The sequence below is a fragment of the Lathyrus oleraceus genome, unplaced genomic scaffold, assembly GCF_024323335.1.
Source record: "Lathyrus oleraceus cultivar Zhongwan6 unplaced genomic scaffold, CAAS_Psat_ZW6_1.0 chrUn0378, whole genome shotgun sequence".
Lineage (NCBI taxonomy): Eukaryota > Viridiplantae > Streptophyta > Magnoliopsida > Fabales > Fabaceae > Lathyrus > Lathyrus oleraceus.
The window spans coordinates 22927-46444 of NW_026112769.1; the positions used below are offsets into that span (position 1 = coordinate 22927).

At 38.6% G+C, this 23518-nt stretch overlaps 84 non-coding genes across 84 annotated transcripts; all 84 read left to right on the forward strand.

Annotated features, from left to right (window-relative positions):
* The first annotated feature begins 21 nt into the window (after positions 1-21).
* Positions 22-140, forward strand: LOC127114117 (5S ribosomal RNA). The gene has a single exon (XR_007800085.1). It is a non-coding gene; the product is annotated as a 5S ribosomal RNA (ribosomal RNA).
* A 160-nt stretch (positions 141-300) lies between these two features.
* Positions 301-419, forward strand: LOC127114118 (5S ribosomal RNA). The gene has a single exon (XR_007800086.1). It is a non-coding gene; the product is annotated as a 5S ribosomal RNA (ribosomal RNA).
* A 161-nt stretch (positions 420-580) lies between these two features.
* Positions 581-699, forward strand: LOC127114119 (5S ribosomal RNA). Its single transcript, XR_007800087.1, has one exon. It is a non-coding gene; the product is annotated as a 5S ribosomal RNA (ribosomal RNA).
* Positions 700-862: 163 nt separating this feature from the next.
* On the forward strand, positions 863-981 carry LOC127114121 (5S ribosomal RNA). Its single transcript, XR_007800089.1, has one exon. It is a non-coding gene; the product is annotated as a 5S ribosomal RNA (ribosomal RNA).
* Positions 982-1141: 160 nt separating this feature from the next.
* Positions 1142-1260, forward strand: LOC127114122 (5S ribosomal RNA). The gene has a single exon (XR_007800090.1). It is a non-coding gene; the product is annotated as a 5S ribosomal RNA (ribosomal RNA).
* Positions 1261-1421: 161 nt separating this feature from the next.
* LOC127114123 (5S ribosomal RNA) lies at positions 1422-1540 on the forward strand. Its single transcript, XR_007800091.1, has one exon. It is a non-coding gene; the product is annotated as a 5S ribosomal RNA (ribosomal RNA).
* Positions 1541-1701: 161 nt separating this feature from the next.
* LOC127114124 (5S ribosomal RNA) lies at positions 1702-1820 on the forward strand. Its single transcript, XR_007800092.1, has one exon. It is a non-coding gene; the product is annotated as a 5S ribosomal RNA (ribosomal RNA).
* Positions 1821-1980: 160 nt separating this feature from the next.
* LOC127114125 (5S ribosomal RNA) lies at positions 1981-2099 on the forward strand. The gene has a single exon (XR_007800093.1). It is a non-coding gene; the product is annotated as a 5S ribosomal RNA (ribosomal RNA).
* A 160-nt stretch (positions 2100-2259) lies between these two features.
* LOC127113927 (5S ribosomal RNA) lies at positions 2260-2378 on the forward strand. The gene has a single exon (XR_007799910.1). It is a non-coding gene; the product is annotated as a 5S ribosomal RNA (ribosomal RNA).
* A 161-nt stretch (positions 2379-2539) lies between these two features.
* On the forward strand, positions 2540-2658 carry LOC127113928 (5S ribosomal RNA). Its single transcript, XR_007799911.1, has one exon. It is a non-coding gene; the product is annotated as a 5S ribosomal RNA (ribosomal RNA).
* Positions 2659-2819: 161 nt separating this feature from the next.
* LOC127113929 (5S ribosomal RNA) lies at positions 2820-2938 on the forward strand. The gene has a single exon (XR_007799912.1). It is a non-coding gene; the product is annotated as a 5S ribosomal RNA (ribosomal RNA).
* A 160-nt stretch (positions 2939-3098) lies between these two features.
* LOC127113930 (5S ribosomal RNA) lies at positions 3099-3217 on the forward strand. The gene has a single exon (XR_007799913.1). It is a non-coding gene; the product is annotated as a 5S ribosomal RNA (ribosomal RNA).
* Positions 3218-3472: 255 nt separating this feature from the next.
* Positions 3473-3591, forward strand: LOC127113931 (5S ribosomal RNA). The gene has a single exon (XR_007799914.1). It is a non-coding gene; the product is annotated as a 5S ribosomal RNA (ribosomal RNA).
* Positions 3592-3751: 160 nt separating this feature from the next.
* On the forward strand, positions 3752-3870 carry LOC127113933 (5S ribosomal RNA). The gene has a single exon (XR_007799916.1). It is a non-coding gene; the product is annotated as a 5S ribosomal RNA (ribosomal RNA).
* A 160-nt stretch (positions 3871-4030) lies between these two features.
* On the forward strand, positions 4031-4149 carry LOC127113934 (5S ribosomal RNA). Its single transcript, XR_007799917.1, has one exon. It is a non-coding gene; the product is annotated as a 5S ribosomal RNA (ribosomal RNA).
* Positions 4150-4310: 161 nt separating this feature from the next.
* LOC127113935 (5S ribosomal RNA) lies at positions 4311-4429 on the forward strand. Its single transcript, XR_007799918.1, has one exon. It is a non-coding gene; the product is annotated as a 5S ribosomal RNA (ribosomal RNA).
* A 161-nt stretch (positions 4430-4590) lies between these two features.
* LOC127113936 (5S ribosomal RNA) lies at positions 4591-4709 on the forward strand. Its single transcript, XR_007799919.1, has one exon. It is a non-coding gene; the product is annotated as a 5S ribosomal RNA (ribosomal RNA).
* A 160-nt stretch (positions 4710-4869) lies between these two features.
* LOC127113937 (5S ribosomal RNA) lies at positions 4870-4988 on the forward strand. Its single transcript, XR_007799920.1, has one exon. It is a non-coding gene; the product is annotated as a 5S ribosomal RNA (ribosomal RNA).
* A 160-nt stretch (positions 4989-5148) lies between these two features.
* Positions 5149-5267, forward strand: LOC127113938 (5S ribosomal RNA). Its single transcript, XR_007799921.1, has one exon. It is a non-coding gene; the product is annotated as a 5S ribosomal RNA (ribosomal RNA).
* Positions 5268-5427: 160 nt separating this feature from the next.
* Positions 5428-5546, forward strand: LOC127113939 (5S ribosomal RNA). Its single transcript, XR_007799922.1, has one exon. It is a non-coding gene; the product is annotated as a 5S ribosomal RNA (ribosomal RNA).
* Positions 5547-5706: 160 nt separating this feature from the next.
* On the forward strand, positions 5707-5825 carry LOC127113940 (5S ribosomal RNA). Its single transcript, XR_007799923.1, has one exon. It is a non-coding gene; the product is annotated as a 5S ribosomal RNA (ribosomal RNA).
* A 161-nt stretch (positions 5826-5986) lies between these two features.
* LOC127113941 (5S ribosomal RNA) lies at positions 5987-6105 on the forward strand. Its single transcript, XR_007799924.1, has one exon. It is a non-coding gene; the product is annotated as a 5S ribosomal RNA (ribosomal RNA).
* A 160-nt stretch (positions 6106-6265) lies between these two features.
* On the forward strand, positions 6266-6384 carry LOC127113942 (5S ribosomal RNA). The gene has a single exon (XR_007799925.1). It is a non-coding gene; the product is annotated as a 5S ribosomal RNA (ribosomal RNA).
* A 160-nt stretch (positions 6385-6544) lies between these two features.
* On the forward strand, positions 6545-6663 carry LOC127114059 (5S ribosomal RNA). The gene has a single exon (XR_007800036.1). It is a non-coding gene; the product is annotated as a 5S ribosomal RNA (ribosomal RNA).
* A 159-nt stretch (positions 6664-6822) lies between these two features.
* On the forward strand, positions 6823-6941 carry LOC127113944 (5S ribosomal RNA). Its single transcript, XR_007799927.1, has one exon. It is a non-coding gene; the product is annotated as a 5S ribosomal RNA (ribosomal RNA).
* A 160-nt stretch (positions 6942-7101) lies between these two features.
* Positions 7102-7220, forward strand: LOC127113945 (5S ribosomal RNA). The gene has a single exon (XR_007799928.1). It is a non-coding gene; the product is annotated as a 5S ribosomal RNA (ribosomal RNA).
* A 161-nt stretch (positions 7221-7381) lies between these two features.
* On the forward strand, positions 7382-7500 carry LOC127113946 (5S ribosomal RNA). The gene has a single exon (XR_007799929.1). It is a non-coding gene; the product is annotated as a 5S ribosomal RNA (ribosomal RNA).
* A 161-nt stretch (positions 7501-7661) lies between these two features.
* Positions 7662-7780, forward strand: LOC127113947 (5S ribosomal RNA). Its single transcript, XR_007799930.1, has one exon. It is a non-coding gene; the product is annotated as a 5S ribosomal RNA (ribosomal RNA).
* Positions 7781-7940: 160 nt separating this feature from the next.
* On the forward strand, positions 7941-8059 carry LOC127113948 (5S ribosomal RNA). The gene has a single exon (XR_007799931.1). It is a non-coding gene; the product is annotated as a 5S ribosomal RNA (ribosomal RNA).
* Positions 8060-8220: 161 nt separating this feature from the next.
* LOC127113949 (5S ribosomal RNA) lies at positions 8221-8339 on the forward strand. The gene has a single exon (XR_007799932.1). It is a non-coding gene; the product is annotated as a 5S ribosomal RNA (ribosomal RNA).
* A 160-nt stretch (positions 8340-8499) lies between these two features.
* LOC127113950 (5S ribosomal RNA) lies at positions 8500-8618 on the forward strand. Its single transcript, XR_007799933.1, has one exon. It is a non-coding gene; the product is annotated as a 5S ribosomal RNA (ribosomal RNA).
* A 160-nt stretch (positions 8619-8778) lies between these two features.
* Positions 8779-8897, forward strand: LOC127113952 (5S ribosomal RNA). Its single transcript, XR_007799934.1, has one exon. It is a non-coding gene; the product is annotated as a 5S ribosomal RNA (ribosomal RNA).
* Positions 8898-9057: 160 nt separating this feature from the next.
* Positions 9058-9176, forward strand: LOC127113953 (5S ribosomal RNA). The gene has a single exon (XR_007799935.1). It is a non-coding gene; the product is annotated as a 5S ribosomal RNA (ribosomal RNA).
* Positions 9177-9336: 160 nt separating this feature from the next.
* LOC127113954 (5S ribosomal RNA) lies at positions 9337-9455 on the forward strand. Its single transcript, XR_007799936.1, has one exon. It is a non-coding gene; the product is annotated as a 5S ribosomal RNA (ribosomal RNA).
* Positions 9456-9615: 160 nt separating this feature from the next.
* LOC127113956 (5S ribosomal RNA) lies at positions 9616-9734 on the forward strand. The gene has a single exon (XR_007799938.1). It is a non-coding gene; the product is annotated as a 5S ribosomal RNA (ribosomal RNA).
* A 161-nt stretch (positions 9735-9895) lies between these two features.
* Positions 9896-10014, forward strand: LOC127113957 (5S ribosomal RNA). Its single transcript, XR_007799939.1, has one exon. It is a non-coding gene; the product is annotated as a 5S ribosomal RNA (ribosomal RNA).
* Positions 10015-10174: 160 nt separating this feature from the next.
* Positions 10175-10293, forward strand: LOC127113958 (5S ribosomal RNA). The gene has a single exon (XR_007799940.1). It is a non-coding gene; the product is annotated as a 5S ribosomal RNA (ribosomal RNA).
* A 162-nt stretch (positions 10294-10455) lies between these two features.
* Positions 10456-10574, forward strand: LOC127113959 (5S ribosomal RNA). The gene has a single exon (XR_007799941.1). It is a non-coding gene; the product is annotated as a 5S ribosomal RNA (ribosomal RNA).
* A 160-nt stretch (positions 10575-10734) lies between these two features.
* Positions 10735-10853, forward strand: LOC127113960 (5S ribosomal RNA). The gene has a single exon (XR_007799942.1). It is a non-coding gene; the product is annotated as a 5S ribosomal RNA (ribosomal RNA).
* A 161-nt stretch (positions 10854-11014) lies between these two features.
* LOC127113961 (5S ribosomal RNA) lies at positions 11015-11133 on the forward strand. Its single transcript, XR_007799943.1, has one exon. It is a non-coding gene; the product is annotated as a 5S ribosomal RNA (ribosomal RNA).
* A 160-nt stretch (positions 11134-11293) lies between these two features.
* LOC127113962 (5S ribosomal RNA) lies at positions 11294-11412 on the forward strand. The gene has a single exon (XR_007799944.1). It is a non-coding gene; the product is annotated as a 5S ribosomal RNA (ribosomal RNA).
* Positions 11413-11572: 160 nt separating this feature from the next.
* LOC127113963 (5S ribosomal RNA) lies at positions 11573-11691 on the forward strand. The gene has a single exon (XR_007799945.1). It is a non-coding gene; the product is annotated as a 5S ribosomal RNA (ribosomal RNA).
* A 160-nt stretch (positions 11692-11851) lies between these two features.
* Positions 11852-11970, forward strand: LOC127113964 (5S ribosomal RNA). Its single transcript, XR_007799946.1, has one exon. It is a non-coding gene; the product is annotated as a 5S ribosomal RNA (ribosomal RNA).
* Positions 11971-12130: 160 nt separating this feature from the next.
* Positions 12131-12249, forward strand: LOC127113965 (5S ribosomal RNA). The gene has a single exon (XR_007799947.1). It is a non-coding gene; the product is annotated as a 5S ribosomal RNA (ribosomal RNA).
* Positions 12250-12410: 161 nt separating this feature from the next.
* Positions 12411-12529, forward strand: LOC127113968 (5S ribosomal RNA). The gene has a single exon (XR_007799949.1). It is a non-coding gene; the product is annotated as a 5S ribosomal RNA (ribosomal RNA).
* A 160-nt stretch (positions 12530-12689) lies between these two features.
* Positions 12690-12808, forward strand: LOC127113969 (5S ribosomal RNA). Its single transcript, XR_007799950.1, has one exon. It is a non-coding gene; the product is annotated as a 5S ribosomal RNA (ribosomal RNA).
* Positions 12809-12969: 161 nt separating this feature from the next.
* On the forward strand, positions 12970-13088 carry LOC127113970 (5S ribosomal RNA). The gene has a single exon (XR_007799951.1). It is a non-coding gene; the product is annotated as a 5S ribosomal RNA (ribosomal RNA).
* A 161-nt stretch (positions 13089-13249) lies between these two features.
* On the forward strand, positions 13250-13368 carry LOC127113971 (5S ribosomal RNA). Its single transcript, XR_007799952.1, has one exon. It is a non-coding gene; the product is annotated as a 5S ribosomal RNA (ribosomal RNA).
* A 161-nt stretch (positions 13369-13529) lies between these two features.
* LOC127113972 (5S ribosomal RNA) lies at positions 13530-13648 on the forward strand. The gene has a single exon (XR_007799953.1). It is a non-coding gene; the product is annotated as a 5S ribosomal RNA (ribosomal RNA).
* A 161-nt stretch (positions 13649-13809) lies between these two features.
* Positions 13810-13928, forward strand: LOC127113973 (5S ribosomal RNA). Its single transcript, XR_007799954.1, has one exon. It is a non-coding gene; the product is annotated as a 5S ribosomal RNA (ribosomal RNA).
* Positions 13929-14089: 161 nt separating this feature from the next.
* LOC127113974 (5S ribosomal RNA) lies at positions 14090-14208 on the forward strand. Its single transcript, XR_007799955.1, has one exon. It is a non-coding gene; the product is annotated as a 5S ribosomal RNA (ribosomal RNA).
* A 160-nt stretch (positions 14209-14368) lies between these two features.
* LOC127113975 (5S ribosomal RNA) lies at positions 14369-14487 on the forward strand. The gene has a single exon (XR_007799956.1). It is a non-coding gene; the product is annotated as a 5S ribosomal RNA (ribosomal RNA).
* Positions 14488-14647: 160 nt separating this feature from the next.
* On the forward strand, positions 14648-14766 carry LOC127113976 (5S ribosomal RNA). Its single transcript, XR_007799957.1, has one exon. It is a non-coding gene; the product is annotated as a 5S ribosomal RNA (ribosomal RNA).
* A 161-nt stretch (positions 14767-14927) lies between these two features.
* Positions 14928-15046, forward strand: LOC127113977 (5S ribosomal RNA). The gene has a single exon (XR_007799958.1). It is a non-coding gene; the product is annotated as a 5S ribosomal RNA (ribosomal RNA).
* A 160-nt stretch (positions 15047-15206) lies between these two features.
* LOC127113979 (5S ribosomal RNA) lies at positions 15207-15325 on the forward strand. Its single transcript, XR_007799960.1, has one exon. It is a non-coding gene; the product is annotated as a 5S ribosomal RNA (ribosomal RNA).
* Positions 15326-15485: 160 nt separating this feature from the next.
* On the forward strand, positions 15486-15604 carry LOC127113980 (5S ribosomal RNA). Its single transcript, XR_007799961.1, has one exon. It is a non-coding gene; the product is annotated as a 5S ribosomal RNA (ribosomal RNA).
* A 163-nt stretch (positions 15605-15767) lies between these two features.
* Positions 15768-15886, forward strand: LOC127113981 (5S ribosomal RNA). The gene has a single exon (XR_007799962.1). It is a non-coding gene; the product is annotated as a 5S ribosomal RNA (ribosomal RNA).
* A 160-nt stretch (positions 15887-16046) lies between these two features.
* On the forward strand, positions 16047-16165 carry LOC127113982 (5S ribosomal RNA). Its single transcript, XR_007799963.1, has one exon. It is a non-coding gene; the product is annotated as a 5S ribosomal RNA (ribosomal RNA).
* Positions 16166-16325: 160 nt separating this feature from the next.
* LOC127113984 (5S ribosomal RNA) lies at positions 16326-16444 on the forward strand. The gene has a single exon (XR_007799964.1). It is a non-coding gene; the product is annotated as a 5S ribosomal RNA (ribosomal RNA).
* Positions 16445-16604: 160 nt separating this feature from the next.
* LOC127113985 (5S ribosomal RNA) lies at positions 16605-16723 on the forward strand. The gene has a single exon (XR_007799965.1). It is a non-coding gene; the product is annotated as a 5S ribosomal RNA (ribosomal RNA).
* Positions 16724-16884: 161 nt separating this feature from the next.
* Positions 16885-17003, forward strand: LOC127113986 (5S ribosomal RNA). The gene has a single exon (XR_007799966.1). It is a non-coding gene; the product is annotated as a 5S ribosomal RNA (ribosomal RNA).
* A 160-nt stretch (positions 17004-17163) lies between these two features.
* LOC127113987 (5S ribosomal RNA) lies at positions 17164-17282 on the forward strand. The gene has a single exon (XR_007799967.1). It is a non-coding gene; the product is annotated as a 5S ribosomal RNA (ribosomal RNA).
* A 159-nt stretch (positions 17283-17441) lies between these two features.
* Positions 17442-17560, forward strand: LOC127113988 (5S ribosomal RNA). Its single transcript, XR_007799968.1, has one exon. It is a non-coding gene; the product is annotated as a 5S ribosomal RNA (ribosomal RNA).
* Positions 17561-17721: 161 nt separating this feature from the next.
* LOC127113989 (5S ribosomal RNA) lies at positions 17722-17840 on the forward strand. Its single transcript, XR_007799969.1, has one exon. It is a non-coding gene; the product is annotated as a 5S ribosomal RNA (ribosomal RNA).
* Positions 17841-18000: 160 nt separating this feature from the next.
* LOC127113991 (5S ribosomal RNA) lies at positions 18001-18119 on the forward strand. The gene has a single exon (XR_007799971.1). It is a non-coding gene; the product is annotated as a 5S ribosomal RNA (ribosomal RNA).
* Positions 18120-18279: 160 nt separating this feature from the next.
* On the forward strand, positions 18280-18398 carry LOC127113992 (5S ribosomal RNA). The gene has a single exon (XR_007799972.1). It is a non-coding gene; the product is annotated as a 5S ribosomal RNA (ribosomal RNA).
* Positions 18399-18558: 160 nt separating this feature from the next.
* On the forward strand, positions 18559-18677 carry LOC127113993 (5S ribosomal RNA). The gene has a single exon (XR_007799973.1). It is a non-coding gene; the product is annotated as a 5S ribosomal RNA (ribosomal RNA).
* A 161-nt stretch (positions 18678-18838) lies between these two features.
* On the forward strand, positions 18839-18957 carry LOC127113994 (5S ribosomal RNA). Its single transcript, XR_007799974.1, has one exon. It is a non-coding gene; the product is annotated as a 5S ribosomal RNA (ribosomal RNA).
* Positions 18958-19117: 160 nt separating this feature from the next.
* Positions 19118-19236, forward strand: LOC127113995 (5S ribosomal RNA). Its single transcript, XR_007799975.1, has one exon. It is a non-coding gene; the product is annotated as a 5S ribosomal RNA (ribosomal RNA).
* A 161-nt stretch (positions 19237-19397) lies between these two features.
* On the forward strand, positions 19398-19516 carry LOC127113996 (5S ribosomal RNA). The gene has a single exon (XR_007799976.1). It is a non-coding gene; the product is annotated as a 5S ribosomal RNA (ribosomal RNA).
* Positions 19517-19675: 159 nt separating this feature from the next.
* LOC127113997 (5S ribosomal RNA) lies at positions 19676-19794 on the forward strand. The gene has a single exon (XR_007799977.1). It is a non-coding gene; the product is annotated as a 5S ribosomal RNA (ribosomal RNA).
* Positions 19795-19954: 160 nt separating this feature from the next.
* Positions 19955-20073, forward strand: LOC127113998 (5S ribosomal RNA). The gene has a single exon (XR_007799978.1). It is a non-coding gene; the product is annotated as a 5S ribosomal RNA (ribosomal RNA).
* A 160-nt stretch (positions 20074-20233) lies between these two features.
* LOC127113999 (5S ribosomal RNA) lies at positions 20234-20352 on the forward strand. Its single transcript, XR_007799979.1, has one exon. It is a non-coding gene; the product is annotated as a 5S ribosomal RNA (ribosomal RNA).
* A 160-nt stretch (positions 20353-20512) lies between these two features.
* LOC127114000 (5S ribosomal RNA) lies at positions 20513-20631 on the forward strand. Its single transcript, XR_007799980.1, has one exon. It is a non-coding gene; the product is annotated as a 5S ribosomal RNA (ribosomal RNA).
* Positions 20632-20791: 160 nt separating this feature from the next.
* LOC127114002 (5S ribosomal RNA) lies at positions 20792-20910 on the forward strand. The gene has a single exon (XR_007799982.1). It is a non-coding gene; the product is annotated as a 5S ribosomal RNA (ribosomal RNA).
* Positions 20911-21070: 160 nt separating this feature from the next.
* Positions 21071-21189, forward strand: LOC127114003 (5S ribosomal RNA). The gene has a single exon (XR_007799983.1). It is a non-coding gene; the product is annotated as a 5S ribosomal RNA (ribosomal RNA).
* A 160-nt stretch (positions 21190-21349) lies between these two features.
* On the forward strand, positions 21350-21468 carry LOC127114004 (5S ribosomal RNA). The gene has a single exon (XR_007799984.1). It is a non-coding gene; the product is annotated as a 5S ribosomal RNA (ribosomal RNA).
* A 160-nt stretch (positions 21469-21628) lies between these two features.
* Positions 21629-21747, forward strand: LOC127114005 (5S ribosomal RNA). The gene has a single exon (XR_007799985.1). It is a non-coding gene; the product is annotated as a 5S ribosomal RNA (ribosomal RNA).
* Positions 21748-21907: 160 nt separating this feature from the next.
* Positions 21908-22026, forward strand: LOC127114006 (5S ribosomal RNA). Its single transcript, XR_007799986.1, has one exon. It is a non-coding gene; the product is annotated as a 5S ribosomal RNA (ribosomal RNA).
* Positions 22027-22186: 160 nt separating this feature from the next.
* Positions 22187-22305, forward strand: LOC127114007 (5S ribosomal RNA). Its single transcript, XR_007799987.1, has one exon. It is a non-coding gene; the product is annotated as a 5S ribosomal RNA (ribosomal RNA).
* A 161-nt stretch (positions 22306-22466) lies between these two features.
* Positions 22467-22585, forward strand: LOC127114008 (5S ribosomal RNA). The gene has a single exon (XR_007799988.1). It is a non-coding gene; the product is annotated as a 5S ribosomal RNA (ribosomal RNA).
* Positions 22586-22745: 160 nt separating this feature from the next.
* On the forward strand, positions 22746-22864 carry LOC127114009 (5S ribosomal RNA). Its single transcript, XR_007799989.1, has one exon. It is a non-coding gene; the product is annotated as a 5S ribosomal RNA (ribosomal RNA).
* Positions 22865-23025: 161 nt separating this feature from the next.
* Positions 23026-23144, forward strand: LOC127114010 (5S ribosomal RNA). The gene has a single exon (XR_007799990.1). It is a non-coding gene; the product is annotated as a 5S ribosomal RNA (ribosomal RNA).
* Positions 23145-23303: 159 nt separating this feature from the next.
* Positions 23304-23422, forward strand: LOC127114011 (5S ribosomal RNA). Its single transcript, XR_007799991.1, has one exon. It is a non-coding gene; the product is annotated as a 5S ribosomal RNA (ribosomal RNA).
* Positions 23423-23518: the final 96 nt, after the last annotated feature.

A 23518-nucleotide genomic window follows, 5' to 3' on the forward strand; every position in this document is an offset into this window, starting at 1 on the left:
AATTAAAGCGCATTCGATATCAGGTGCGATCATACCAGCACTAATGCACCGGATCCCATCAGAACTCCGCAGTTAAGCGTGCTTGGGCGAGAGTAGTACTAGGATGGGTGACCTCCTGGGAAGTCCTTGTGTTGCACCTCTTTTTTGCGATTTTTTAAATACTTGTATCTATTTTTGTTAATCGGCGTAAAAGAATGGAAAGAAGTAGGAGAAAACAAATATTTCAGCGTTAATTATGTCTGTTTTGCCGTTAATAAGTGAAAGAAATAAAATATATACAATTAAAGCGCATTCGATATCAGGTGCGATCATACCAGCACTAATGCACCGGATCCCATCAGAACTCCGCAGTTAAGCGTGCTTGGGCGAGAGTAGTACTAGGATGGGTGACCTCCTGGGAAGTCCTTGTGTTGCACCTCTTTTTTTGGGATTTTTTAAATACTTGTATCTATTTTTGTTAATCGGCGTAAAAGAATGGAAAGAAGTAGGAGAAAACAAATATTTCAGCGTTAATTATGTCTGTTTTGCCGTTAATAAGTGAAAGAAATAAAATATATACAATTAAAGCGCATTCGATATCAGGTGCGATCATACCAGCACTAATGCACCGGATCCCATCAGAACTCCGCAGTTAAGCGTGCTTGGGCGAGAGTAGTACTAGGATGGGTGACCTCCTGGGAAGTCCTTGTGTTGCACCTCTTTTTTGCGATTTTTTAAATACTTGTATCTATTTTTGTTAATCGGCGTAAAAGAATGAAAGAAAGAAGTAGGAGAAAACAAATATTTCAGCGTTAATTATGTCTGTTTTGCCGTTAATAAGTGAAAGAAATAAAATATATACAATTAAAGCGCATTCGATATCAGGTGCGATCATACCAGCACTAATGCACCGGATCCCATCAGAACTCCGCAGTTAAGCGTGCTTGGGCGAGAGTAGTACTAGGATGGGTGACCTCCTGGGAAGTCCTTGTGTTGCACCTCTTTTTTGCGATTTTTTAAATACTTGTATCTATTTTTGTTAATCGGCGTAAAAGAATGGAAAGAAGTAGGAGAAAACAAATATTTCAGCGTTAATTATGTCTGTTTTGCCGTTAATAAGTGAAAGAAATAAAATATATACAATTAAAGCGCATTCGATATCAGGTGCGATCATACCAGCACTAATGCACCGGATCCCATCAGAACTCCGCAGTTAAGCGTGCTTGGGCGAGAGTAGTACTAGGATGGGTGACCTCCTGGGAAGTCCTTGTGTTGCACCTCTTTTTTTGGGATTTTTTAAATACTTGTATCTATTTTTGTTAATCGGCGTAAAAGAATGGAAAGAAGTAGGAGAAAACAAATATTTCAGCGTTAATTATGTCTGTTTTGCCGTTAATAAGTGAAAGAAATAAAATATATACAATTAAAGCGCATTCGATATCAGGTGCGATCATACCAGCACTAATGCACCGGATCCCATCAGAACTCCGCAGTTAAGCGTGCTTGGGCGAGAGTAGTACTAGGATGGGTGACCTCCTGGGAAGTCCTTGTGTTGCACCTCTTTTTTTGCGATTTTTTAAATACTTGTATCTATTTTTGTTAATCGGCGTAAAAGAATGGAAAGAAGTAGGAGAAAACAAATATTTCAGCGTTAATTATGTCTGTTTTGCCGTTAATAAGTGAAAGAAATAAAATATATACAATTAAAGCGCATTCGATATCAGGTGCGATCATACCAGCACTAATGCACCGGATCCCATCAGAACTCCGCAGTTAAGCGTGCTTGGGCGAGAGTAGTACTAGGATGGGTGACCTCCTGGGAAGTCCTTGTGTTGCACCTCTTTTTTGGGATTTTTTAAATACTTGTATCTATTTTTGTTAATCGGCGTAAAAGAATGGAAAGAAGTAGGAGAAAACAAATATTTCAGCGTTAATTATGTCTGTTTTGCCGTTAATAAGTGAAAGAAATAAAATATATACAATTAAAGCGCATTCGATATCAGGTGCGATCATACCAGCACTAATGCACCGGATCCCATCAGAACTCCGCAGTTAAGCGTGCTTGGGCGAGAGTAGTACTAGGATGGGTGACCTCCTGGGAAGTCCTTGTGTTGCACCTCTTTTTTGCGATTTTTTAAATACTTGTATCTATTTTTGTTAATCGGCGTAAAAGAATGGAAAGAAGTAGGAGAAAACAAATATTTCAGCGTTAATTATGTCTGTTTTGCCGTTAATAAGTGAAAGAAATAAAATATATACAATTAAAGCGCATTCGATATCAGGTGCGATCATACCAGCACTAATGCACCGGATCCCATCAGAACTCCGCAGTTAAGCGTGCTTGGGCGAGAGTAGTACTAGGATGGGTGACCTCCTGGGAAGTCCTTGTGTTGCACCTCTTTTTTTGGGATTTTTTAAATACTTGTATCTATTTTTGTTAATCGGCGTAAAAGAATGGAAAGAAGTAGGAGAAAACAAATATTTCAGCGTTAATTATGTCTGTTTTGCCGTTAATAAGTGAAAGAAATAAAATATATACAATTAAAGCGCATTCGATATCAGGTGCGATCATACCAGCACTAATGCACCGGATCCCATCAGAACTCCGCAGTTAAGCGTGCTTGGGCGAGAGTAGTACTAGGATGGGTGACCTCCTGGGAAGTCCTTGTGTTGCACCTCTTTTTTTGCGATTTTTTAAATACTTGTATCTATTTTTGTTAATCGGCGTAAAAGAATGGAAAGAAGTAGGAGAAAACAAATATTTCAGCGTTAATTATGTCTGTTTTGCCGTTAATAAGTGAAAGAAATAAAATATATACAATTAAAGCGCATTCGATATCAGGTGCGATCATACCAGCACTAATGCACCGGATCCCATCAGAACTCCGCAGTTAAGCGTGCTTGGGCGAGAGTAGTACTAGGATGGGTGACCTCCTGGGAAGTCCTTGTGTTGCACCTCTTTTTTGGGATTTTTTAAATACTTGTATCTATTTTTGTTAATCGGCGTAAAAGAATGGAAAGAAGTAGGAGAAAACAAATATTTCAGCGTTAATTATGTCTGTTTTGCCGTTAATAAGTGAAAGAAATAAAATATATACAATTAAAGCGCATTCGATATCAGGTGCGATCATACCAGCACTAATGCACCGGATCCCATCAGAACTCCGCAGTTAAGCGTGCTTGGGCGAGAGTAGTACTAGGATGGGTGACCTCCTGGGAAGTCCTTGTGTTGCACCTCTTTTTTGGGATTTTTTAAATACTTGTATCTATTTTTGTTAATCGGCGTAAAAGAATGGAAAGAAGTAGGAGAAAACAAATATTTTGTTGCACCTCTTTTTTGCGATTTTTTAAATACTTGTATCTATTTTTGTTAATCGGCGTAAAAGAATGGAAAGAAGTAGGAGAAAACAAATATTTCAGCGTTAATTATGTCTGTTTTGCCGTTAATAAGTGAAAGAAATAAAATATATACAATTAAAGCGCATTCGATATCAGGTGCGATCATACCAGCACTAATGCACCGGATCCCATCAGAACTCCGCAGTTAAGCGTGCTTGGGCGAGAGTAGTACTAGGATGGGTGACCTCCTGGGAAGTCCTTGTGTTGCACCTCTTTTTTGCGATTTTTTAAATACTTGTATCTATTTTTGTTAATCGGCGTAAAAGAATGGAAAGAAGTAGGAGAAAACAAATATTTCAGCGTTAATTATGTCTGTTTTGCCGTTAATAAGTGAAAGAAATAAAATATATACAATTAAAGCGCATTCGATATCAGGTGCGATCATACCAGCACTAATGCACCGGATCCCATCAGAACTCCGCAGTTAAGCGTGCTTGGGCGAGAGTAGTACTAGGATGGGTGACCTCCTGGGAAGTCCTTGTGTTGCACCTCTTTTTTGCGATTTTTTAAATACTTGTATCTATTTTTGTTAATCGGCGTAAAAGAATGGAAAGAAGTAGGAGAAAACAAATATTTCAGCGTTAATTATGTCTGTTTTGCCGTTAATAAGTGAAAGAAATAAAATATATACAATTAAAGCGCATTCGATATCAGGTGCGATCATACCAGCACTAATGCACCGGATCCCATCAGAACTCCGCAGTTAAGCGTGCTTGGGCGAGAGTAGTACTAGGATGGGTGACCTCCTGGGAAGTCCTTGTGTTGCACCTCTTTTTTTGCGATTTTTTAAATACTTGTATCTATTTTTGTTAATCGGCGTAAAAGAATGGAAAGAAGTAGGAGAAAACAAATATTTCAGCGTTAATTATGTCTGTTTTGCCGTTAATAAGTGAAAGAAATAAAATATATACAATTAAAGCGCATTCGATATCAGGTGCGATCATACCAGCACTAATGCACCGGATCCCATCAGAACTCCGCAGTTAAGCGTGCTTGGGCGAGAGTAGTACTAGGATGGGTGACCTCCTGGGAAGTCCTTGTGTTGCACCTCTTTTTTTGGGATTTTTTAAATACTTGTATCTATTTTTGTTAATCGGCGTAAAAGAATGGAAAGAAGTAGGAGAAAACAAATATTTCAGCGTTAATTATGTCTGTTTTGCCGTTAATAAGTGAAAGAAATAAAATATATACAATTAAAGCGCATTCGATATCAGGTGCGATCATACCAGCACTAATGCACCGGATCCCATCAGAACTCCGCAGTTAAGCGTGCTTGGGCGAGAGTAGTACTAGGATGGGTGACCTCCTGGGAAGTCCTTGTGTTGCACCTCTTTTTTGCGATTTTTTAAATACTTGTATCTATTTTTGTTAATCGGCGTAAAAGAATGGAAAGAAGTAGGAGAAAACAAATATTTCAGCGTTAATTATGTCTGTTTTGCCGTTAATAAGTGAAAGAAATAAAATATATACAATTAAAGCGCATTCGATATCAGGTGCGATCATACCAGCACTAATGCACCGGATCCCATCAGAACTCCGCAGTTAAGCGTGCTTGGGCGAGAGTAGTACTAGGATGGGTGACCTCCTGGGAAGTCCTTGTGTTGCACCTCTTTTTTTGGATTTTTTAAATACTTGTATCTATTTTTGTTAATCGGCGTAAAAGAATGGAAAGAAGTAGGAGAAAACAAATATTTCAGCGTTAATTATGTCTGTTTTGCCGTTAATAAGTGAAAGAAATAAAATATATACAATTAAAGCGCATTCGATATCAGGTGCGATCATACCAGCACTAATGCACCGGATCCCATCAGAACTCCGCAGTTAAGCGTGCTTGGGCGAGAGTAGTACTAGGATGGGTGACCTCCTGGGAAGTCCTTGTGTTGCACCTCTTTTTTGGGATTTTTTAAATACTTGTATCTATTTTTGTTAATCGGCGTAAAAGAATGGAAAGAAGTAGGAGAAAACAAATATTTCAGCGTTAATTATGTCTGTTTTGCCGTTAATAAGTGAAAGAAATAAAATATATACAATTAAAGCGCATTCGATATCAGGTGCGATCATACCAGCACTAATGCACCGGATCCCATCAGAACTCCGCAGTTAAGCGTGCTTGGGCGAGAGTAGTACTAGGATGGGTGACCTCCTGGGAAGTCCTTGTGTTGCACCTCTTTTTTGCGATTTTTTAAATACTTGTATCTATTTTTGTTAATCGGCGTAAAAGAATGGAAAGAAGTAGGAGAAAACAAATATTTCAGCGTTAATTATGTCTGTTTTGCCGTTAATAAGTGAAAGAAATAAAATATATACAATTAAAGCGCATTCGATATCAGGTGCGATCATACCAGCACTAATGCACCGGATCCCATCAGAACTCCGCAGTTAAGCGTGCTTGGGCGAGAGTAGTACTAGGATGGGTGACCTCCTGGGAAGTCCTTGTGTTGCACCTCTTTTTTTGGGATTTTTTAAATACTTGTATCTATTTTTGTTAATCGGCGTAAAAGAATGGAAAGAAGTAGGAGAAAACAAATATTTCAGCGTTAATTATGTCTGTTTTGCCGTTAATAAGTGAAAGAAATAAAATATATACAATTAAAGCGCATTCGATATCAGGTGCGATCATACCAGCACTAATGCACCGGATCCCATCAGAACTCCGCAGTTAAGCGTGCTTGGGCGAGAGTAGTACTAGGATGGGTGACCTCCTGGGAAGTCCTTGTGTTGCACCTCTTTTTTGCGATTTTTTAAATACTTGTATCTATTTTTGTTAATCGGCGTAAAAGAATGGAAAGAAGTAGGAGAAAACAAATATTTCAGCGTTAATTATGTCTGTTTTGCCGTTAATAAGTGAAAGAAATAAAATATATACAATTAAAGCGCATTCGATATCAGGTGCGATCATACCAGCACTAATGCACCGGATCCCATCAGAACTCCGCAGTTAAGCGTGCTTGGGCGAGAGTAGTACTAGGATGGGTGACCTCCTGGGAAGTCCTTGTGTTGCACCTCTTTTTTGGGATTTTTTAAATACTTGTATCTATTTTTGTTAATCGGCGTAAAAGAATGGAAAGAAGTAGGAGAAAACAAATATTTCAGCGTTAATTATGTCTGTTTTGCCGTTAATAAGTGAAAGAAATAAAATATATACAATTAAAGCGCATTCGATATCAGGTGCGATCATACCAGCACTAATGCACCGGATCCCATCAGAACTCCGCAGTTAAGCGTGCTTGGGCGAGAGTAGTACTAGGATGGGTGACCTCCTGGGAAGTCCTTGTGTTGCACCTTTTTTTGGGATTTTTTAAATACTTGTATCTATTTTTGTTAATCGGCGTAAAAGAATGGAAAGAAGTAGGAGAAAACAAATATTTCAGCGTTAATTATGTCTGTTTTGCCGTTAATAAGTGAAAGAAATAAAATATATACAATTAAAGCGCATTCGATATCAGGTGCGATCATACCAGCACTAATGCACCGGATCCCATCAGAACTCCGCAGTTAAGCGTGCTTGGGCGAGAGTAGTACTAGGATGGGTGACCTCCTGGGAAGTCCTTGTGTTGCACCTCTTTTTTGCGATTTTTTAAATACTTGTATCTATTTTTGTTAATCGGCGTAAAAGAATGGAAAGAAGTAGGAGAAAACAAATATTTCAGCGTTAATTATGTCTGTTTTGCCGTTAATAAGTGAAAGAAATAAAATATATACAATTAAAGCGCATTCGATATCAGGTGCGATCATACCAGCACTAATGCACCGGATCCCATCAGAACTCCGCAGTTAAGCGTGCTTGGGCGAGAGTAGTACTAGGATGGGTGACCTCCTGGGAAGTCCTTGTGTTGCACCTCTTTTTTTGGGATTTTTTAAATACTTGTATCTATTTTTGTTAATCGGCGTAAAAGAATGGAAAGAAGTAGGAGAAAACAAATATTTCAGCGTTAATTATGTCTGTTTTGCCGTTAATAAGTGAAAGAAATAAAATATATACAATTAAAGCGCATTCGATATCAGGTGCGATCATACCAGCACTAATGCACCGGATCCCATCAGAACTCCGCAGTTAAGCGTGCTTGGGCGAGAGTAGTACTAGGATGGGTGACCTCCTGGGAAGTCCTTGTGTTGCACCTCTTTTTTTGGGATTTTTTAAATACTTGTATCTATTTTTGTTAATCGGCGTAAAAGAATGGAAAGAAGTAGGAGAAAACAAATATTTCAGCGTTAATTATGTCTGTTTTGCCGTTAATAAGTGAAAGAAATAAAATATATACAATTAAAGCGCATTCGATATCAGGTGCGATCATACCAGCACTAATGCACCGGATCCCATCAGAACTCCGCAGTTAAGCGTGCTTGGGCGAGAGTAGTACTAGGATGGGTGACCTCCTGGGAAGTCCTTGTGTTGCACCTCTTTTTTGCGATTTTTTAAATACTTGTATCTATTTTTGTTAATCGGCGTAAAAGAATGGAAAGAAGTAGGAGAAAACAAATATTTCAGCGTTAATTATGTCTGTTTTGCCGTTAATAAGTGAAAGAAATAAAATATATACAATTAAAGCGCATTCGATATCAGGTGCGATCATACCAGCACTAATGCACCGGATCCCATCAGAACTCCGCAGTTAAGCGTGCTTGGGCGAGAGTAGTACTAGGATGGGTGACCTCCTGGGAAGTCCTTGTGTTGCACCTCTTTTTTTGGGATTTTTTAAATACTTGTATCTATTTTTGTTAATCGGCGTAAAAGAATGGAAAGAAGTAGGAGAAAACAAATATTTCAGCGTTAATTATGTCTGTTTTGCCGTTAATAAGTGAAAGAAATAAAATATATACAATTAAAGCGCATTCGATATCAGGTGCGATCATACCAGCACTAATGCACCGGATCCCATCAGAACTCCGCAGTTAAGCGTGCTTGGGCGAGAGTAGTACTAGGATGGGTGACCTCCTGGGAAGTCCTTGTGTTGCACCTCTTTTTTGCGATTTTTTAAATACTTGTATCTATTTTTGTTAATCGGCGTAAAAGAATGGAAAGAAGTAGGAGAAAACAAATATTTCAGCGTTAATTATGTCTGTTTTGCCGTTAATAAGTGAAAGAAATAAAATATATACAATTAAAGCGCATTCGATATCAGGTGCGATCATACCAGCACTAATGCACCGGATCCCATCAGAACTCCGCAGTTAAGCGTGCTTGGGCGAGAGTAGTACTAGGATGGGTGACCTCCTGGGAAGTCCTTGTGTTGCACCTCTTTTTTGCGATTTTTTAAATACTTGTATCTATTTTTGTTAATCGGCGTAAAAGAATGGAAAGAAGTAGGAGAAAACAAATATTTCAGCGTTAATTATGTCTGTTTTGCCGTTAATAAGTGAAAGAAATAAAATATATACAATTAAAGCGCATTCGATATCAGGTGCGATCATACCAGCACTAATGCACCGGATCCCATCAGAACTCCGCAGTTAAGCGTGCTTGGGCGAGAGTAGTACTAGGATGGGTGACCTCCTGGGAAGTCCTTGTGTTGCACCTCTTTTTTGCGATTTTTTAAATACTTGTATCTATTTTTGTTAATCGGCGTAAAAGAATGGAAAGAAGTAGGAGAAAACAAATATTTCAGCGTTAATTATGTCTGTTTTGCCGTTAATAAGTGAAAGAAATAAAATATATACAATTAAAGCGCATTCGATATCAGGTGCGATCATACCAGCACTAATGCACCGGATCCCATCAGAACTCCGCAGTTAAGCGTGCTTGGGCGAGAGTAGTACTAGGATGGGTGACCTCCTGGGAAGTCCTTGTGTTGCACCTCTTTTTTGCGATTTTTTAAATACTTGTATCTATTTTTGTTAATCGGCGTAAAAGAATGGAAAGAAGTAGGAGAAAACAAATATTTCAGCGTTAATTATGTCTGTTTTGCCGTTAATAAGTGAAAGAAATAAAATATATACAATTAAAGCGCATTCGATATCAGGTGCGATCATACCAGCACTAATGCACCGGATCCCATCAGAACTCCGCAGTTAAGCGTGCTTGGGCGAGAGTAGTACTAGGATGGGTGACCTCCTGGGAAGTCCTTGTGTTGCACCTCTTTTTTGGGATTTTTTAAATACTTGTATCTATTTTTGTTAATCGGCGTAAAAGAATGGAAAGAAGTAGGAGAAAACAAATATTTCAGCGTTAATTATGTCTGTTTTGCCGTTAATAAGTGAAAGAAATAAAATATATACAATTAAAGCGCATTCGATATCAGGTGCGATCATACCAGCACTAATGCACCGGATCCCATCAGAACTCCGCAGTTAAGCGTGCTTGGGCGAGAGTAGTACTAGGATGGGTGACCTCCTGGGAAGTCCTTGTGTTGCACCTCTTTTTTTGGGATTTTTTAAATACTTGTATCTATTTTTGTTAATCGGCGTAAAAGAATGGAAAGAAGTAGGAGAAAACAAATATTTCAGCGTTAATTATGTCTGTTTTGCCGTTAATAAGTGAAAGAAATAAAATATATACAATTAAAGCGCATTCGATATCAGGTGCGATCATACCAGCACTAATGCACCGGATCCCATCAGAACTCCGCAGTTAAGCGTGCTTGGGCGAGAGTAGTACTAGGATGGGTGACCTCCTGGGAAGTCCTTGTGTTGCACCTCTTTTTTTGGATTTTTTAAATACTTGTATCTATTTTTGTTAATCGGCGTAAAAGAATGGAAAGAAGTAGGAGAAAACAAATATTTCAGCGTTAATTATGTCTGTTTTGCCGTTAATAAGTGAAAGAAATAAAATATATACAATTAAAGCGCATTCGATATCAGGTGCGATCATACCAGCACTAATGCACCGGATCCCATCAGAACTCCGCAGTTAAGCGTGCTTGGGCGAGAGTAGTACTAGGATGGGTGACCTCCTGGGAAGTCCTTGTGTTGCACCTCTTTTTTTTGGGATTTTTTAAATACTTGTATCTATTTTTGTTAATCGGCGTAAAAGAATGGAAAGAAGTAGGAGAAAACAAATATTTCAGCGTTAATTATGTCTGTTTTGCCGTTAATAAGTGAAAGAAATAAAATATATACAATTAAAGCGCATTCGATATCAGGTGCGATCATACCAGCACTAATGCACCGGATCCCATCAGAACTCCGCAGTTAAGCGTGCTTGGGCGAGAGTAGTACTAGGATGGGTGACCTCCTGGGAAGTCCTTGTGTTGCACCTCTTTTTTGCGATTTTTTAAATACTTGTATCTATTTTTGTTAATCGGCGTAAAAGAATGGAAAGAAGTAGGAGAAAACAAATATTTCAGCGTTAATTATGTCTGTTTTGCCGTTAATAAGTGAAAGAAATAAAATATATACAATTAAAGCGCATTCGATATCAGGTGCGATCATACCAGCACTAATGCACCGGATCCCATCAGAACTCCGCAGTTAAGCGTGCTTGGGCGAGAGTAGTACTAGGATGGGTGACCTCCTGGGAAGTCCTTGTGTTGCACCTCTTTTTTTGGGATTTTTTAAATACTTGTATCTATTTTTGTTAATCGGCGTAAAAGAATGGAAAGAAGTAGGAGAAAACAAATATTTCAGCGTTAATTATGTCTGTTTTGCCGTTAATAAGTGAAAGAAATAAAATATATACAATTAAAGCGCATTCGATATCAGGTGCGATCATACCAGCACTAATGCACCGGATCCCATCAGAACTCCGCAGTTAAGCGTGCTTGGGCGAGAGTAGTACTAGGATGGGTGACCTCCTGGGAAGTCCTTGTGTTGCACCTCTTTTTTGCGATTTTTTAAATACTTGTATCTATTTTTGTTAATCGGCGTAAAAGAATGGAAAGAAGTAGGAGAAAACAAATATTTCAGCGTTAATTATGTCTGTTTTGCCGTTAATAAGTGAAAGAAATAAAATATATACAATTAAAGCGCATTCGATATCAGGTGCGATCATACCAGCACTAATGCACCGGATCCCATCAGAACTCCGCAGTTAAGCGTGCTTGGGCGAGAGTAGTACTAGGATGGGTGACCTCCTGGGAAGTCCTTGTGTTGCACCTCTTTTTTGGGATTTTTTAAATACTTGTATCTATTTTTGTTAATCGGCGTAAAAGAATGGAAAGAAGTAGGAGAAAACAAATATTTCAGCGTTAATTATGTCTGTTTTGCCGTTAATAAGTGAAAGAAATAAAATATATACAATTAAAGCGCATTCGATATCAGGTGCGATCATACCAGCACTAATGCACCGGATCCCATCAGAACTCCGCAGTTAAGCGTGCTTGGGCGAGAGTAGTACTAGGATGGGTGACCTCCTGGGAAGTCCTTGTGTTGCACCTCTTTTTTGCGATTTTTTAAATACTTGTATCTATTTTTGTTAATCGGCGTAAAAGAATGGAAAGAAGTAGGAGAAAACAAATATTTCAGCGTTAATTATGTCTGTTTTGCCGTTAATAAGTGAAAGAAATAAAATATATACAATTAAAGCGCATTCGATATCAGGTGCGATCATACCAGCACTAATGCACCGGATCCCATCAGAACTCCGCAGTTAAGCGTGCTTGGGCGAGAGTAGTACTAGGATGGGTGACCTCCTGGGAAGTCCTTGTGTTGCACCTCTTTTTTGGGATTTTTTAAATACTTGTATCTATTTTTGTTAATCGGCGTAAAAGAATGGAAAGAAGTAGGAGAAAACAAATATTTCAGCGTTAATTATGTCTGTTTTGCCGTTAATAAGTGAAAGAAATAAAATATATACAATTAAAGCGCATTCGATATCAGGTGCGATCATACCAGCACTAATGCACCGGATCCCATCAGAACTCCGCAGTTAAGCGTGCTTGGGCGAGAGTAGTACTAGGATGGGTGACCTCCTGGGAAGTCCTTGTGTTGCACCTCTTTTTTTGCGATTTTTTAAATACTTGTATCTATTTTTGTTAATCGGCGTAAAAGAATGGAAAGAAGTAGGAGAAAACAAATATTTCAGCGTTAATTATGTCTGTTTTGCCGTTAATAAGTGAAAGAAATAAAATATATACAATTAAAGCGCATTCGATATCAGGTGCGATCATACCAGCACTAATGCACCGGATCCCATCAGAACTCCGCAGTTAAGCGTGCTTGGGCGAGAGTAGTACTAGGATGGGTGACCTCCTGGGAAGTCCTTGTGTTGCACCTCTTTTTTGCGATTTTTTAAATACTTGTATCTATTTTTGTTAATCGGCGTAAAAGAATGGAAAGAAGTAGGAGAAAACAAATATTTCAGCGTTAATTATGTCTGTTTTGCCGTTAATAAGTGAAAGAAATAAAATATATACAATTAAAGCGCATTCGATATCAGGTGCGATCATACCAGCACTAATGCACCGGATCCCATCAGAACTCCGCAGTTAAGCGTGCTTGGGCGAGAGTAGTACTAGGATGGGTGACCTCCTGGGAAGTCCTTGTGTTGCACCTCTTTTTTGCGATTTTTTAAATACTTGTATCTATTTTTGTTAATCGGCGTAAAAGAATGAAAAAGAAGTAGGAGAAAACAAATATTTCAGCGTTAATTATGTCTGTTTTGCCGTTAATAAGTGAAAGAAATAAAATATATACAATTAAAGCGCATTCGATATCAGGTGCGATCATACCAGCACTAATGCACCGGATCCCATCAGAACTCCGCAGTTAAGCGTGCTTGGGCGAGAGTAGTACTAGGATGGGTGACCTCCTGGGAAGTCCTTGTGTTGCACCTCTTTTTTTGCGATTTTTTAAATACTTGTATCTATTTTTGTTAATCGGCGTAAAAGAATGGAAAGAAGTAGGAGAAAACAAATATTTCAGCGTTAATTATGTCTGTTTTGCCGTTAATAAGTGAAAGAAATAAAATATATACAATTAAAGCGCATTCGATATCAGGTGCGATCATACCAGCACTAATGCACCGGATCCCATCAGAACTCCGCAGTTAAGCGTGCTTGGGCGAGAGTAGTACTAGGATGGGTGACCTCCTGGGAAGTCCTTGTGTTGCACCTCTTTTTTTGCGATTTTTTAAATACTTGTATCTATTTTTGTTAATCGGCGTAAAAGAATGGAAAGAAGTAGGAGAAAACAAATATTTCAGCGTTAATTATGTCTGTTTTGCCGTTAATAAGTGAAAGAAATAAAATATATACAATTAAAGCGCATTCGATATCAGGTGCGATCATACCAGCACTAATGCACCGGATCCCATCAGAACTCCGCAGTTAAGCGTGCTTGGGCGAGAGTAGTACTAGGATGGGTGACCTCCTGGGAAGTCCTTGTGTTGCACCTCTTTTTTTGCGATTTTTTAAATACTTGTATCTATTTTTGTTAATCGGCGTAAAAGAATGGAAAGAAGTAGGAGAAAACAAATATTTCAGCGTTAATTATGTCTGTTTTGCCGTTAATAAGTGAAAGAAATAAAATATATACAATTAAAGCGCATTCGATATCAGGTGCGATCATACCAGCACTAATGCACCGGATCCCATCAGAACTCCGCAGTTAAGCGTGCTTGGGCGAGAGTAGTACTAGGATGGGTGACCTCCTGGGAAGTCCTTGTGTTGCACCTCTTTTTTTGCGATTTTTTAAATACTTGTATCTATTTTTGTTAATCGGCGTAAAAGAATGGAAAGAAGTAGGAGAAAACAAATATTTCAGCGTTAATTATGTCTGTTTTGCCGTTAATAAGTGAAAGAAATAAAATATATACAATTAAAGCGCATTCGATATCAGGTGCGATCATACCAGCACTAATGCACCGGATCCCATCAGAACTCCGCAGTTAAGCGTGCTTGGGCGAGAGTAGTACTAGGATGGGTGACCTCCTGGGAAGTCCTTGTGTTGCACCTCTTTTTTGCGATTTTTTAAATACTTGTATCTATTTTTGTTAATCGGCGTAAAAGAATCGAAAGAAGTAGGAGAAAACAAATATTTCAGCGTTAATTATGTCTGTTTTGCCGTTAATAAGTGAAAGAAATAAAATATATACAATTAAAGCGCATTCGATATCAGGTGCGATCATACCAGCACTAATGCACCGGATCCCATCAGAACTCCGCAGTTAAGCGTGCTTGGGCGAGAGTAGTACTAGGATGGGTGACCTCCTGGGAAGTCCTTGTGTTGCACCTCTTTTTTGCGATTTTTTAAATACTTGTATCTATTTTTGTTAATCGGCGTAAAAGAATCGAAAGAAGTAGGAGAAAACAAATATTTCAGCGTTAATTATGTCTGTTTTGCCGTTAATAAGTGAAAGAAATAAAATATATACAATTAAAGCGCATTCGATATCAGGTGCGATCATACCAGCACTAATGCACCGGATCCCATCAGAACTCCGCAGTTAAGCGTGCTTGGGCGAGAGTAGTACTAGGATGGGTGACCTCCTGGGAAGTCCTTGTGTTGCACCTCTTTTTTTGCGATTTTTTAAATACTTGTATCTATTTTTGTTAATCGGCGTAAAAGAATGGAAAGAAGTAGGAGAAAACAAATATTTCAGCGTTAATTATGTCTGTTTTGCCGTTAATAAGTGAAAGAAATAAAATATATACAATTAAAGCGCATTCGATATCAGGTGCGATCATACCAGCACTAATGCACCGGATCCCATCAGAACTCCGCAGTTAAGCGTGCTTGGGCGAGAGTAGTACTAGGATGGGTGACCTCCTGGGAAGTCCTTGTGTTGCACCTCTTTTTTGCGATTTTTTAAATACTTGTATCTATTTTTGTTAATCGGCGTAAAAGAATCGAAAGAAGTAGGAGAAAACAAATATTTCAGCGTTAATTATGTCTGTTTTGCCGTTAATAAGTGAAAGAAATAAAATATATACAATTAAAGCGCATTCGATATCAGGTGCGATCATACCAGCACTAATGCACCGGATCCCATCAGAACTCCGCAGTTAAGCGTGCTTGGGCGAGAGTAGTACTAGGATGGGTGACCTCCTGGGAAGTCCTTGTGTTGCACCTCTTTTTTGCGATTTTTTAAATACTTGTATCTATTTTTGTTAATCGGCGTAAAAGAATGGAAAGAAGTAGGAGAAAACAAATATTTCAGCGTTAATTATGTCTGTTTTGCCGTTAATAAGTGAAAGAAATAAAATATATACAATTAAAGCGCATTCGATATCAGGTGCGATCATACCAGCACTAATGCACCGGATCCCATCAGAACTCCGCAGTTAAGCGTGCTTGGGCGAGAGTAGTACTAGGATGGGTGACCTCCTGGGAAGTCCTTGTGTTGCACCTCTTTTTTTGCGATTTTTTAAATACTTGTATCTATTTTTGTTAATCGGCGTAAAAGAATGAAAGAAGAAGTAGGAGAAAACAAATATTTCAGCGTTAATTATGTCTGTTTTGCCGTTAATAAGTGAAAGAAATAAAATATATACAATTAAAGCGCATTCGATATCAGGTGCGATCATACCAGCACTAATGCACCGGATCCCATCAGAACTCCGCAGTTAAGCGTGCTTGGGCGAGAGTAGTACTAGGATGGGTGACCTCCTGGGAAGTCCTTGTGTTGCACCTCTTTTTTGCGATTTTTTAAATACTTGTATCTATTTTTGTTAATCGGCGTAAAAGAATGGAAAGAAGTAGGAGAAAACAAATATTTCAGCGTTAATTATGTCTGTTTTGCCGTTAATAAGTGAAAGAAATAAAATATATACAATTAAAGCGCATTCGATATCAGGTGCGATCATACCAGCACTAATGCACCGGATCCCATCAGAACTCCGCAGTTAAGCGTGCTTGGGCGAGAGTAGTACTAGGATGGGTGACCTCCTGGGAAGTCCTTGTGTTGCACCTCTTTTTTGCGATTTTTTAAATACTTGTATCTATTTTTGTTAATCGGCGTAAAAGAATGGAAAGAAGTAGGAGAAAACAAATATTTCAGCGTTAATTATGTCTGTTTTGCCGTTAATAAGTGAAAGAAATAAAATATATACAATTAAAGCGCATTCGATATCAGGTGCGATCATACCAGCACTAATGCACCGGATCCCATCAGAACTCCGCAGTTAAGCGTGCTTGGGCGAGAGTAGTACTAGGATGGGTGACCTCCTGGGAAGTCCTTGTGTTGCACCTCTTTTTTGCGATTTTTTAAATACTTGTATCTATTTTTGTTAATCGGCGTAAAAGAATGGAAAGAAGTAGGAGAAAACAAATATTTCAGCGTTAATTATGTCTGTTTTGCCGTTAATAAGTGAAAGAAATAAAATATATACAATTAAAGCGCATTCGATATCAGGTGCGATCATACCAGCACTAATGCACCGGATCCCATCAGAACTCCGCAGTTAAGCGTGCTTGGGCGAGAGTAGTACTAGGATGGGTGACCTCCTGGGAAGTCCTTGTGTTGCACCTCTTTTTTTGCGATTTTTTAAATACTTGTATCTATTTTTGTTAATCGGCGTAAAAGAATGGAAAGAAGTAGGAGAAAACAAATATTTCAGCGTTAATTATGTCTGTTTTGCCGTTAATAAGTGAAAGAAATAAAATATATACAATTAAAGCGCATTCGATATCAGGTGCGATCATACCAGCACTAATGCACCGGATCCCATCAGAACTCCGCAGTTAAGCGTGCTTGGGCGAGAGTAGTACTAGGATGGGTGACCTCCTGGGAAGTCCTTGTGTTGCACCTCTTTTTTTGGATTTTTTAAATACTTGTATCTATTTTTGTTAATCGGCGTAAAAGAATGGAAAGAAGTAGGAGAAAACAAATATTTCAGCGTTAATTATGTCTGTTTTGCCGTTAATAAGTGAAAGAAATAAAATATATACAATTAAAGCGCATTCGATATCAGGTGCGATCATACCAGCACTAATGCACCGGATCCCATCAGAACTCCGCAGTTAAGCGTGCTTGGGCGAGAGTAGTACTAGGATGGGTGACCTCCTGGGAAGTCCTTGTGTTGCACCTCTTTTTTGGATTTTTTAAATACTTGTATCTATTTTTGTTAATCGGCGTAAAAGAATGGAAAGAAGTAGGAGAAAACAAATATTTCAGCGTTAATTATGTCTGTTTTGCCGTTAATAAGTGAAAGAAATAAAATATATACAATTAAAGCGCATTCGATATCAGGTGCGATCATACCAGCACTAATGCACCGGATCCCATCAGAACTCCGCAGTTAAGCGTGCTTGGGCGAGAGTAGTACTAGGATGGGTGACCTCCTGGGAAGTCCTTGTGTTGCACCTCTTTTTTTGGGATTTTTTAAATACTTGTATCTATTTTTGTTAATCGGCGTAAAAGAATGGAAAGAAGTAGGAGAAAACAAATATTTCAGCGTTAATTATGTCTGTTTTGCCGTTAATAAGTGAAAGAAATAAAATATATACAATTAAAGCGCATTCGATATCAGGTGCGATCATACCAGCACTAATGCACCGGATCCCATCAGAACTCCGCAGTTAAGCGTGCTTGGGCGAGAGTAGTACTAGGATGGGTGACCTCCTGGGAAGTCCTTGTGTTGCACCTCTTTTTTGGGATTTTTTAAATACTTGTATCTATTTTTGTTAATCGGCGTAAAAGAATGGAAAGAAGTAGGAGAAAACAAATATTTCAGCGTTAATTATGTCTGTTTTGCCGTTAATAAGTGAAAGAAATAAAATATATACAATTAAAGCGCATTCGATATCAGGTGCGATCATACCAGCACTAATGCACCGGATCCCATCAGAACTCCGCAGTTAAGCGTGCTTGGGCGAGAGTAGTACTAGGATGGGTGACCTCCTGGGAAGTCCTTGTGTTGCACCTCTTTTTTTGCGATTTTTTAAATACTTGTATCTATTTTTGTTAATCGGCGTAAAAGAATGAAAGAAGTAGGAGAAAACAAATATTTCAGCGTTAATTATGTCTGTTTTGCCGTTAATAAGTGAAAGAAATAAAATATATACAATTAAAGCGCATTCGATATCAGGTGCGATCATACCAGCACTAATGCACCGGATCCCATCAGAACTCCGCAGTTAAGCGTGCTTGGGCGAGAGTAGTACTAGGATGGGTGACCTCCTGGGAAGTCCTTGTGTTGCACCTCTTTTTTGGGATTTTTTAAATACTTGTATCTATTTTTGTTAATCGGCGTAAAAGAATGGAAAGAAGTAGGAGAAAACAAATATTTCAGCGTTAATTATGTCTGTTTTGCCGTTAATAAGTGAAAGAAATAAAATATATACAATTAAAGCGCATTCGATATCAGGTGCGATCATACCAGCACTAATGCACCGGATCCCATCAGAACTCCGCAGTTAAGCGTGCTTGGGCGAGAGTAGTACTAGGATGGGTGACCTCCTGGGAAGTCCTTGTGTTGCACCTCTTTTTTTGCGATTTTTTAAATACTTGTATCTATTTTTGTTAATCGGCGTAAAAGAATGGAAAGAAGTAGGAGAAAACAAATATTTCAGCGTTAATTATGTCTGTTTTGCCGTTAATAAGTGAAAGAAATAAAATATATACAATTAAAGCGCATTCGATATCAGGTGCGATCATACCAGCACTAATGCACCGGATCCCATCAGAACTCCGCAGTTAAGCGTGCTTGGGCGAGAGTAGTACTAGGATGGGTGACCTCCTGGGAAGTCCTTGTGTTGCACCTCTTTTTTGCGATTTTTTAAATACTTGTATCTATTTTTGTTAATCGGCGTAAAAGAATGGAAAGAAGTAGGAGAAAACAAATATTTCAGCGTTAATTATGTCTGTTTTGCCGTTAATAAGTGAAAGAAATAAAATATATACAATTAAAGCGCATTCGATATCAGGTGCGATCATACCAGCACTAATGCACCGGATCCCATCAGAACTCCGCAGTTAAGCGTGCTTGGGCGAGAGTAGTACTAGGATGGGTGACCTCCTGGGAAGTCCTTGTGTTGCACCTCTTTTTTTGCGATTTTTTAAATACTTGTATCTATTTTTGTTAATCGGCGTAAAAGAATCGAAAGAAGTAGGAGAAAACAAATATTTCAGCGTTAATTATGTCTGTTTTGCCGTTAATAAGTGAAAGAAATAAAATATATACAATTAAAGCGCATTCGATATCAGGTGCGATCATACCAGCACTAATGCACCGGATCCCATCAGAACTCCGCAGTTAAGCGTGCTTGGGCGAGAGTAGTACTAGGATGGGTGACCTCCTGGGAAGTCCTTGTGTTGCACCTCTTTTTTTGGGATTTTTTAAATACTTGTATCTATTTTTGTTAATCGGCGTAAAAGAATGGAAAGAAGTAGGAGAAAACAAATATTTCAGCGTTAATTATGTCTGTTTTGCCGTTAATAAGTGAAAGAAATAAAATATACAATTAAAGCGCATTCGATATCAGGTGCGATCATACCAGCACTAATGCACCGGATCCCATCAGAACTCCGCAGTTAAGCGTGCTTGGGCGAGAGTAGTACTAGGATGGGTGACCTCCTGGGAAGTCCTTGTGTTGCACCTCTTTTTTGCGATTTTTTAAATACTTGTATCTATTTTTGTTAATCGGCGTAAAAGAATCGAAAGAAGTAGGAGAAAACAAATATTTCAGCGTTAATTATGTCTGTTTTGCCGTTAATAAGTGAAAGAAATAAAATATATACAATTAAAGCGCATTCGATATCAGGTGCGATCATACCAGCACTAATGCACCGGATCCCATCAGAACTCCGCAGTTAAGCGTGCTTGGGCGAGAGTAGTACTAGGATGGGTGACCTCCTGGGAAGTCCTTGTGTTGCACCTCTTTTTTGCGATTTTTTAAATACTTGTATCTATTTTTGTTAATCGGCGTAAAAGAATGGAAAGAAGTAGGAGAAAACAAATATTTCAGCGTTAATTATGTCTGTTTTGCCGTTAATAAGTGAAAGAAATAAAATATATACAATTAAAGCGCATTCGATATCAGGTGCGATCATACCAGCACTAATGCACCGGATCCCATCAGAACTCCGCAGTTAAGCGTGCTTGGGCGAGAGTAGTACTAGGATGGGTGACCTCCTGGGAAGTCCTTGTGTTGCACCTCTTTTTTGGGATTTTTTAAATACTTGTATCTATTTTTGTTAATCGGCGTAAAAGAATGGAAAGAAGTAGGAGAAAACAAATATTTCAGCGTTAATTATGTCTGTTTTGCCGTTAATAAGTGAAAGAAATAAAATATATACAATTAAAGCGCATTCGATATCAGGTGCGATCATACCAGCACTAATGCACCGGATCCCATCAGAACTCCGCAGTTAAGCGTGCTTGGGCGAGAGTAGTACTAGGATGGGTGACCTCCTGGGAAGTCCTTGTGTTGCACCTCTTTTTTGCGATTTTTTAAATACTTGTATCTATTTTTGTTAATCGGCGTAAAAGAATCGAAAGAAGTAGGAGAAAACAAATATTTCAGCGTTAATTATGTCTGTTTTGCCGTTAATAAGTGAAAGAAATAAAATATATACAATTAAAGCGCATTCGATATCAGGTGCGATCATACCAGCACTAATGCACCGGATCCCATCAGAACTCCGCAGTTAAGCGTGCTTGGGCGAGAGTAGTACTAGGATGGGTGACCTCCTGGGAAGTCCTTGTGTTGCACCTCTTTTTTTGGATTTTTTAAATACTTGTATCTATTTTTGTTAATCGGCGTAAAAGAATCGAAAGAAGTAGGAGAAAACAAATATTTCAGCGTTAATTATGTCTGTTTTGCCGTTAATAAGTGAAAGAAATAAAATATATACAATTAAAGCGCATTCGATATCAGGTGCGATCATACCAGCACTAATGCACCGGATCCCATCAGAACTCCGCAGTTAAGCGTGCTTGGGCGAGAGTAGTACTAGGATGGGTGACCTCCTGGGAAGTCCTTGTGTTGCACCTCTTTTTTGCGATTTTTTAAATACTTGTATCTATTTTTGTTAATCGGCGTAAAAGAATGGAAAGAAGTAGGAGAAAACAAATATTTCAGCGTTAATTATGTCTGTTTTGCCGTTAATAAGTGAAAGAAATAAAATATATACAATTAAAGCGCATTCGATATCAGGTGCGATCATACCAGCACTAATGCACCGGATCCCATCAGAACTCCGCAGTTAAGCGTGCTTGGGCGAGAGTAGTACTAGGATGGGTGACCTCCTGGGAAGTCCTTGTGTTGCACCTCTTTTTTGCGATTTTTTAAATACTTGTATCTATTTTTGTTAATCGGCGTAAAAGAATCGAAAGAAGTAGGAGAAAACAAATATTTCAGCGTTAATTATGTCTGTTTTGCCGTTAATAAGTGAAAGAAATAAAATATATACAATTAAAGCGCATTCGATATCAGGTGCGATCATACCAGCACTAATGCACCGGATCCCATCAGAACTCCGCAGTTAAGCGTGCTTGGGCGAGAGTAGTACTAGGATGGGTGACCTCCTGGGAAGTCCTTGTGTTGCACCTCTTTTTTTGGATTTTTTAAATACTTGTATCTATTTTTGTTAATCGGCGTAAAAGAATCGAAAGAAGTAGGAGAAAACAAATATTTCAGCGTTAATTATGTCTGTTTTGCCGTTAATAAGTGAAAGAAATAAAATATATACAATTAAAGCGCATTCGATATCAGGTGCGATCATACCAGCACTAATGCACCGGATCCCATCAGAACTCCGCAGTTAAGCGTGCTTGGGCGAGAGTAGTACTAGGATGGGTGACCTCCTGGGAAGTCCTTGTGTTGCACCTCTTTTTTGCGATTTTTTAAATACTTGTATCTATTTTTGTTAATCGGCGTAAAAGAATCGAAAGAAGTAGGAGAAAACAAATATTTCAGCGTTAATTATGTCTGTTTTGCCGTTAATAAGTGAAAGAAATAAAATATATACAATTAAAGCGCATTCGATATCAGGTGCGATCATACCAGCACTAATGCACCGGATCCCATCAGAACTCCGCAGTTAAGCGTGCTTGGGCGAGAGTAGTACTAGGATGGGTGACCTCCTGGGAAGTCCTTGTGTTGCACCTCTTTTTTTGGGATTTTTTAAATACTTGTATCTATTTTTGTTAATCGGCGTAAAAGAATGGAAAGAAGTAGGAGAAAACAAATATTTCAGCGTTAATTATGTCTGTTTTGCCGTTAATAAGTGAAAGAAATAAAATATATACAATTAAAGCGCATTCGATATCAGGTGCGATCATACCAGCACTAATGCACCGGATCCCATCAGAACTCCGCAGTTAAGCGTGCTTGGGCGAGAGTAGTACTAGGATGGGTGACCTCCTGGGAAGTCCTTGTGTTGCACCTCTTTTTTGCGATTTTTTAAATACTTGTATCTATTTTTGTTAATCGGCGTAAAAGAATCGAAAGAAGTAGGAGAAAACAAATATTTCAGCGTTAATTATGTCTGTTTTGCCGTTAATAAGTGAAAGAAATAAAATATATACAATTAAAGCGCATTCGATATCAGGTGCGATCATACCAGCACTAATGCACCGGATCCCATCAGAACTCCGCAGTTAAGCGTGCTTGGGCGAGAGTAGTACTAGGATGGGTGACCTCCTGGGAAGTCCTTGTGTTGCACCTCTTTTTTTGCGATTTTTTAAATACTTGTATCTATTTTTGTTAATCGGCGTAAAAGAATGGAAAGAAGTAGGAGAAAACAAATATTTCAGCGTTAATTATGTCTGTTTTGCCGTTAATAAGTGAAAGAAATAAAATATATACAATTAAAGCGCATTCGATATCAGGTGCGATCATACCAGCACTAATGCACCGGATCCCATCAGAACTCCGCAGTTAAGCGTGCTTGGGCGAGAGTAGTACTAGGATGGGTGACCTCCTGGGAAGTCCTTGTGTTGCACCTCTTTTTTGGATTTTTTAAATACTTGTATCTATTTTTGTTAATCGGCGTAAAAGAATGGAAAGAAGTAGGAGAAAACAAATATTTCAGCGTTAATTATGTCTGTTTTGCCGTTAATAAGTGAAAGAAATAAAATATATACAATTAAAGCGCATTCGATATCAGGTGCGATCATACCAGCACTAATGCACCGGATCCCATCAGAACTCCGCAGTTAAGCGTGCTTGGGCGAGAGTAGTACTAGGATGGGTGACCTCCTGGGAAGTCCTTGTGTTGCACCTCTTTTTTGCGATTTTTTAAATACTTGTATCTATTTTTGTTAATCGGCGTAAAAGAATCGAAAGAAGTAGGAGAAAACAAATATTTCAGCGTTAATTA